We start from the raw sequence: 9,559 nt of genomic DNA on the forward strand, positions 1-9,559 counted from the left end.
AAGCAACGTAAAGAAACTATAGATAGATTATCTAATTTCAGATATACTACCAATCTGTTCACACTGTTAGACAGTAAGGTTCATAACGTACCTGTAAAAATAGTTTTGTACAAATAGTCTCCTATAACTACAACCTACAGTATACATTATGTCTCAATAGCAGCTTCATAATCTTTCCATCCTAGTAGTCTCAAACTGGTATTTAAACCAAAAATCACACTCGTGTGAAGTCACAAGTGAGGGGCGCTCTTATCATCATACATCATCACATTCCGGGCAATTACTTTTGGCGTCCTCACTTTTCTGTCCTCATTTTTTATCTTCACTTTTTAAGCCCTCGGCCAATCAAATCATAGCTATGGGGTGCACACGCACACACAAAGCTGGGCATAGGAGCAAAGATTGTTGTTGAGTGGTGTAAGGTCTTATATATTATATAGACTGATCAGCTGTGGTTTGATGTAATGTCTGACGTAATGAAATCACACCCGTGTGAACTGGGTGACCATAGCAACCGTGCTCATTTTTTGTGCACAGACAGACAGACTAACAAAGCCAGTTGTTGGAGTGGTTTACACCACTCAAAAATAGTGAAAATGTTTTAACTCAAATATTTGCTCATAACATGCAATGTGTTGTGATATTGTAGCTCCCCATTAGGGACACCTTGTGTTTAGTGACATAACTCCATGAGTAGGAATAACATTGTGTTGTTTGTAAATAATATTAGCAGTTATATTTATTTTCATGTTGGAATGTGTCATGTTACTATAATCCATGATGTAGTATTCCTTATTATACTTTGAATATAGTACAAGGTATTATTAGCAGTAGTATCATTAGTATTATACTTTTTAATATTGCCTTTATTGATAAATATACAGTTGACTGACAGGAAATGAATTTATTTATACAGCACTTTCCCAAACAAAGTTACAAAGAATACTTTACATATGCAGGAGCAGCAAATAACAATACAGGTTAAAACAGCATACATGAGAAGAAAAGGGTCACGCACACTTCACTTATAGAGCAGTAGTTTTATTCAGATGACAACATTTCGGTCTAAAGGATACCTGATGAAGGTAGTTTCGACAGAAACGTTGACATCGTTGTCACACGGCAAAGGGATCGGGACTCGAACCCCCGACACACTGTACGGCTGGATTAGCAACCTAGTTGCCCAGACAGCTACGCCAGCCATCTGGGCCTATATATCTATATACTTGTGTATCCATTTTAATACATATATATCTACATTAAATGTAGTTGATATTGAAAAAAGTCTACATCAAACCTCTTCGCCAAACATAGTCAATGTATTGCGACCCGTTGTGAGCTTGTAGATTCCTCCCAGAATATGGTTTCATAATACTTGGCAGTGGTGGCTTAAGGGTTAGAGGAGCGCCCTTGTTGCCGAAAGGGTGCCGGTTCGATTCCCCTGTCATCACTCACCCAACACCGCTGAAGTTCCCTTGAGCAAGGAACTGAACCCCCAACTGCTCCCCCTGGAGCTGCTTAGTGGCCAACAAGACTGTGGTTGTACTGGTCAGCTCACAGGTTGTTGTGTGTGTGTGTGTTTCTATGTGCAGGGCGTTGCTGAAAATGAGCACTTGTGCTCAGCTACTAACCTGGGTAAATAAAGGATAAAAAAAGAACTATAATACTGAGCATGATACTAGCATATCATGTGAGTGAATTATGCAGACTGACGATCAAGTTAAGTTTCACTTTTTTCACCCTTTTCAACTACAGTCTCACCTCACCTCCCTACCTACAAAAATGCTTCATAGAATATCCATTTTCCTGTATAGTATCCATTTCAACCAATATTTGTAGAATTTATCCAAAATGTGAGTTTCACCCCTTCATATATGTTTTGTACAGGATGGACAGCTTCTTGTGCCTTTTTCCCTTCAGGTGGGCCTTTATATGCTTAGGGTCTATAGATAGCACACCTGCAGATTTAATTCTGCTGTCACAGAGTTTACAGTAGATGGCAAAGACTGTTCCCTCATGACAAAGTTCCACAAGATAACCACACTTTCCATTCTCTCTTTCCATTCTCTTCAAGAATGGAGTCCTCCTTGTCAGCAGTGGGCACTGTGGGGTTGTCTTTGTCTTCGTCGGGTGAATCCTAGGAACAGATAAGACACATCAAGCTGGACAGCAGGTAAAATTAAACCAAATCCACAAGAGCAGCTGACCAGTTTAAAACAAGAAATGATGACATTCGTCATATTATTACCAACAGCTTTTATATTTGTGGCAGTGGTGATCCACAGTATAAAAAAAATATAGCAGATCTACAAGCTCCCAAGTGTGAAGATATGAATAGGATGCAGTGTGAGCTTGTAGATAGGCTATTTTAACTATTTTATGTATTTTTGATTATTATATATTTTGTAAAGGAATGGTTTTGGTCATACAAGGTTTTCACCTGACAGCAATATATCTGACTGTATCAGTATCAGTCAGTTTGACCAGATTGCATTCAAATTGGCTACTAATAATATGAGTATGAGGTTTCCACTTGACAGCACTCACGCAGTTGGTTTGATTGACACCCGAACACATTGACATGTCAATGTTTCCTAAAACGAGAGTCGAACATTTTGTAGTTATGGGTCCATTTGCAGGCTTGGCAGGTCTAAAGAAGTCCCGCGGTAGCCTATAGCCTGGGCAGCAATCCTTTTCGGGTTTATGATCCAGACCAATCGGGAGCAGATGGTAGTCATTGTTTTGTAGTCATCAGGCAGGAACCATCAATCTGTAACTTCCTTTTCTCTCAAACTGATTTTTCTCAATAAAAGCCGCAGGCTACGAGAGCTTTCATTGTTATCCTTCCGGTTTAAGGGAAAGGAAGTTCCAGATGATGGTTCCTGCCTGATGACTACAAAACAATGACTACAACATGACGTAACGGCATATCATCCGCTCCAGACCGGTTCACACAGCAATTTTGAAACACAGAAAGCCTGGTGAGTGGTGACGCAAGGTTATTGCTAGTGTAGTGGCAAAAAGCAATACATTCCAAATTAATAGAATAGTACAGCATGGTGATGTACTACGGCTTGCAGAGTACAAACTGAGGCCTGGTAACAGATACAATAGAATACTGAACCATTCCGCTGTGCTAGACTTTGGGCAAAAGAAGTTGAACAACAAGGGGTCAGTTTGCCAAAATGTCAGTCAGGCAAACAAAGTACTTGTTTTACAACTGCTATTGCCTGATATTGAATTGTTCTTTTTCCATTTCACCCATCTCTCCCAAATCGTACTCTGGTATGCACATCTGGTAGATCTGGCAAACCCAAAGTCTAGCACAGCGGAATGGTTCAGTATCTATTGTAACTGTTACCAGGCCTCAGTTTGTACTCTGCAGGCCATAGTACATCATCATGCTGTAATATATTCTATTAATCAACTGACTGGCTGTCATCTAAATAATAAAATCATCTGTATTCGGCAGTCTGTGGTACTTTGTACATTACGTGGGTACACACTGCACAGCAGCAACTGCTGCTGATATAAGTTAATTGGCTCTAGGGGTCCCCTGGGGGTCCTTGAGAAGGTTCCAGGCTCCCAAGGCTAAACAATTGATAGTTAGGAACCAAATGGACCAGTGCATGCATGTCTGTAACTCTGAGAGTGTACACGTGATGTGCAAGTATAAACTCTCACAGTGATGGAGGTCTGTGGCCTAATAATGCATACCAAACTGGGGTTACAGTACCTTGAATGAATCCAGGGAGGCAGTCCGCCAGGGAGGCAGTCCGCCAGGGAGGCAGTCCGCCAGGGAGGCAGCCAGCGATGGCCCCATACGTGGTTATTCTTTGTCTGAATCGAATCAAGGCTGGCCTTGATTCGATTCAGACAAAGAATAACCACGTCTGGGGGGGCCAAGTACAGGCGATTGCTCTGGACGATCCACGGACACCTGCGGTAGTGACTCTTGGTGCTCATGACCGCACAAACTGACTCACAGATGATCTGGAATGAGGGAGGGATTATTTTCGTCAATGAATACCATGGGTGCAACAGTTATTACATCTGTACTGAAATCAAGTGTTTCCTGCAGGAAAAAGCTTTGCCCCAGTGCTGGCTGGGGGGAGAATCTCCGGCTCGCGCCAGAAGCGATCAATTAATTATTCAGTTTGATTAAAATAGAAGAAAAGTTAGAGAAGAGAAGTTTTTATTTTTGATTAATCCGTTCTCAAATCTTCTATTAACGTCTAGGAGTGCTGTCACGCCAATTTCAGCACAGCTTGAGAGCCTGTATCATAATATTAAATATCTTCCTTGGCATGGTGCCAGAGATTTTAGGCACGGTGTGACACCAGGGCAAAAATGGTCTGCAGGAAACCCTGAATTTAATCCAATAATGAAGTCCCAGTTTGTTTCTCCTGTTACTTAATGGCGCCTCCCCCATTTCAACCAGCAAGGCCAGAATAGGATTTGTTTTAAAAGCTCTCGGTCTAGTTTGCAAAGATGTGTTCTAGCAGCTGACCCAAACACTATACTCCCATAATCTAAAGTGGATCTTATCATGGCTTGATATATCATATGCAAGGTATCTCTCTCAGCACCCCAATCACTCCCAGCTAAACTACTATGTGATGCAGAATGGTCCCAAATATATTGTAGCTACCACGTGCTATCATAGACTAGTGCTATCGGTTCCAGATTCGAACAAAACCAATGGATGTTCCAGCAAGCAATATTTACATTCAGGGTTCGATTTGCTTGGGGGATGGGGGGACGATCCATGTCTCTTTTGATATACCCTCTCTGGTCATTCTTTTTTTATCGCCAGTGGGGACATATTTTATCCCTGCTTCGGGTGAGACTGAATAAATACATGTATTTCCTCTTTGAAAGTTTAGACTGATTGATATGTTTGTTATTTATGTTTGATGATCACAATTGATAGATTATATTCTTGTAGATTGGCTATTTTCATTATTTGTCATACAACAGGGCTTAAGTGGTTAATAAAATGTCCCCCTCTGTCCGTTTAGCAAATCAAACCCTGACTATACTATATATTCACCCTTAAGTCAAAGGTCAGAACCTGCCCTATAGTATCACAGTTCTGGGTGGACTAAACTACATACTAATTTACTATTGCTGCCAAAGTATTACACCTTGTTTTATTATATCTTATTTTGTTTTATTTTAGATATTATCAGAGTGTGCAGAGCATGTCACACCAACATTTCACTTCATATAGTTGTACAGACAGGTTTATTCTTTATAAACTAGGGGCATGCACAGTGCACGCATTCAAGGGCTAAAAAACACTTTGAAGCATGCCGTCTAGTCAGCCGTGTGTAATTGGAATGAGCTATACTAGAGCAGTGAGCTCTAGACTAGTGTGTGGTCACTTGACCTCAAACTAGAAGGATCTGTTCCAGATATGCTGTGTAAAGAGTGTTGCATATTGCCCCCAACTTGCTCGGCAACCTGAGCGTGTGTCAAAATGAACCTTGAACAACACTCATTTTAAGATAAAAGTCTCAGTATCTTCTACAGCTCTGACATGCAACACTCATTCGGACAATGTGAATACCTGCAGAATGGCACTATTGTTGTAGAGATCTGGAATGTTCTTGAGCAGACTCCTCCAGATGCACAAGCCATTGAGGGCCACACTCATCATGCCTCCTCCTGTCAGTGGGTGCTTCAAGTTGTTGACGTCTCGTTTATACCTGATTTATACGTCGTATGACAGTGTTACAAAGATAAACAGAGAGAAAGACAAAGAGGGAGAAACCACAAACAGGTCAGCCAGTCAGCAACAGGGTAGAAATATGATTCAGAGCTTGCAGGGCACATTGATCTTTGATTTGGAAGTATGAATTTATCAACAGTTTCTCTACTGTTGTGTCATATAATAGCTAAGCTATGTAAAACAACTCTTTTACAAAGCAGCTGAGGGTACACCGTCTCAGCCATGTATTCAGTGAGGTTTTGTGGCATCTCCCATTCTCCCCTGTGACTTCAACTTACAGTATACTCTGGTCTGGTGTCAGAGGAAGATGTCTGGTAGATAAGAACCAGGACCAACTCGGCATAGAGGACTTTGAACTGGGGAGCATCCTTTGGGCCAAATAATAGAGCAGGTGCTTTGTGTCTACATTTGTATGTACAGTGTATATAGCCTATACAGGCAGTGTTCATCAACAAATTAGAATTTGAGTAAAATGCAGCTTTACCATCATGAGGCATCCAACAAAGTGAGAAGAGGTCTGAGCCTTTCCAGACACAAGGCTCTTTCTGAATTAGCCACCACAGTGAGTGCAGAATGCATTTTCTAGAGAAGACAGAAGGCAAGGTCAGAACAAGAAACAGCTTTAGTATTATCATCACATCACAGGTGCAAACAAGTAATGAAGTGGGTGACATTCATTTTTTGTGCAAGCTCCATCTTCAAGGTCAATGTCAATCAACTGCATTCTGTGTTTACTTCTTGCCTGGAGATGTCTATCATGCTGCTGCAATGCCTGGTAGGAACTATAGGTATGTAAATGGTGCATTACATTCACCAATTCATACACCAACCTGCACATCGGGAGCAATCAGGGGTTCAGCGTCTTGCTCAAGGACACTTCAACACTGACTCTGGGGGAGCCCTGAGCCCAGGAGCGAGCTGGTAACCTCATGGTTCCCATCTAGCTGCTCTACTGGCCACTCTACCCCTGAACCACTGCCGCCCCATAGCCCCATATAGGCCTATATGTAAAGAGTTCTGCACTGAAATCGAATTAAACTCAATGGTACTGTCATTTTGTCAAGTTTCAAATTCATCAATCCTTATTGATTATTTTAATATGCATGCCTAAAGAGGCTGACTTGCCCTTTGGTGTTGCCTTGGACAGTGGACATGCAGTGGACAGTGGAAAGATTGAAAACACACAAAAACGAATTTCACCCACTGTAAAAATCTGTGATGTGACAATACATACGATTCTGAACTAGCCTAATACTGCTGTACAGAGTAGACAACATTATTGTATTGCTAAATGGACTGTCATTCTCACCTCACCAGCTATAGGGCCATATAGACACCAGTCCACCACATCACACTCAAGACTCAACAACCGTTTGCATTTTGACAGACACGCAAATAATATAAATATATAAATATCTAGATTTAAGACGATCCTCAGATATTGTAGATATGCGAGTTCGTAAGTGCTTAGTTGTAAACAAATGCTGTGCCTGCAAGCTAACGTTACTAGCTAGCTAGCAGGCTAACATGTTCACATAATTCATTTAGTGATTTAAATCATAGAGTTATAAGATTTAATACACACTATATCCTAGAGGACGTGTTAAATAAATGTCCACCAGAACACAGTAACGGCATTATATCTAAATAGACTGTACCTGATATGAAACGCTGATTGGTTGCGTGTGTTTAAACCTGAACGACGATCAGCTGTTTGGATGGAGCGGCGTCACGCGTGGTGGGCGTGTTGCGCACATGACCTGAACCTGCTCATGACGTTCACCGTTGCGTTCGGAACGCACAGCCAATCAAAAAATAAACACGTCAGCGAACTTTTCGTGTGACTTTTTCGAAGTTGGAGAGGATAAAAGCCGGTGCCTGCAGGCAAGCTCGTCAGTTGCTGATGATGGTGTTGATGATGGAGTGCAACACGCGGAAGCAGCTCTCCTCTGGAGACGTTGAAGAGTTCTTCAACAGGGAGCAATTTTTCCAGTTAGACCTTTGGGAGTTTGAGTACTTCAAGGACGCTGAGAACTTCCAGTTCCAGCAGCAGCCAGAGGAGTCGGAGGAATCAGCCGTTGCCTACAGTGAAGAGCTCAGGCGTGTGCTTCACAAGGGACGGTTTCTGCCGAGTCAGAGGGGGCAGCAACGGTCGCCTTTTGGTCGTCAGCCTGAGCACAAACACAAGGTCAACGAGGTGAAGAAGTCGGCCAGGAAGGTAACGTTCATCATGGGTGAACTGTTACAAACGGAGAGAGCCTATATCAGATACCTGCGTGAGTGCCTGGAGACATACATGTTGGAGATGACCTGCGGTGGAGAGGAGGACATACCTGCTGGCATCCTCAACAAGGAACACATCGTCTTCGGCAACATCAAGGAGATCTGTGACTTTCACAGCAACATTTTCATGGATGAGTTGGTCAACTGTCAGCTACCAGGAGATGTGGGACAGTGCTTTGTGACATGGGCTGAAAGGTTCAGCATGTATGTGAGTTACTGCAAGAACAAACCTGCCTCCAGTCATCTTATTCTGGAACACGCTGGAAGCTACTTTGACCACATCCAGCAGAAACATGGCCTGGGCCCAGCCAGTTCTATTGACTCATATCTCCTTAAGCCAGTACAAAGAATCACCAAGTACCAGCTCCTCCTGAAGGACTTACTGTCTTGCTGTGCGGAGGGAGAGAAAGGAGAGATTAAGGCTGCTTTGGAGGTGATGCTGAGTTTTCCCAAGAAGGCAAATGATGCCATGAACATTGCGCTGTTGGTGGGTTGTGATGAGGACCTGGATGTCCAGGGGGACTTGATACTTCACGACCGTTTCCAGGTGTGGAACCCAAAGTCTATCATCCACAAAGCTCGCATGTCTCTCAACCGGAAGGCTCAGTACCACCACCTGTTCCTGTTTGAGAAGTTGCTGGTCTTCAGCAAGGAGATCAAAGACTCTGCTGGCAGAACCACATACCAGTACAAAAATAAAGTACTGACATCGGACCTATGGGTGACAGAGAACATTGATGGGGGCCCCGGTACGTTTCTTCTGTGGGCAGGAAAGCCCCCCTTTCACAAGACTGTACTTCAGGCATCCAGTGTGAAGGCCAAACAGAAGTGGATGAAGAGCATCTGGGAGGTGTCACCACTTCACTTGCCAGGATGGCTATTGGCAGAAGAAACACCAGCACTGTCCCACCCCACCAGGAACAGTACAAGACAGATAGACAATATACCCAGCCATCCAGGTCAGAAACTTTTTGGAAACATACTGTGGAAATGGCTGACCAGCCACAGTAGCCGCATTTACTATGACTGACCTTTATCCTGAAAGGTGACACGATTGGTGGACACTAGGGACATATGGGCACCTCAAGGTAAAATTGGCTATTTTGTCCAAAATATTGAAACATTTCTGATGTCTGATAATGATGCAAAGTACATGTTCACATCATATACTTTACCTTACTAAAGACCATTTTTCATTATTCTTTTTACATTTTGGACAAAATAGCCAATTTTACATCGAGGTTCCCAGATCCCTGGTGCCAACCTATCCTGTATCTGACTGAAACACTGAATTGTTATATTATTGTATATATTTATTACCTTATTATTGTATTACGGTATGCCTATGCTCTTATTACCTGTGATTAATATTGTTTTCCATCATATTATAGTTTATTAATGTTATCCTGTAATCAATTGAAGAGAAATATCATGGCCCGCTCACTCATTAGAACGCCTGCCCGTCTAATGTGTTAGGGTGCTGTGATTTTTTCAATTATGTTTTTCATTTTTTCTTTAAATATATTTTTTACATTTAATGTT

Source organism: Electrona antarctica (assembly GCF_951216825.1).
Source record: "Electrona antarctica genome assembly, chromosome: 24".
Classification (NCBI taxonomy): Eukaryota; Metazoa; Chordata; class Actinopteri; order Myctophiformes; family Myctophidae; genus Electrona; species Electrona antarctica.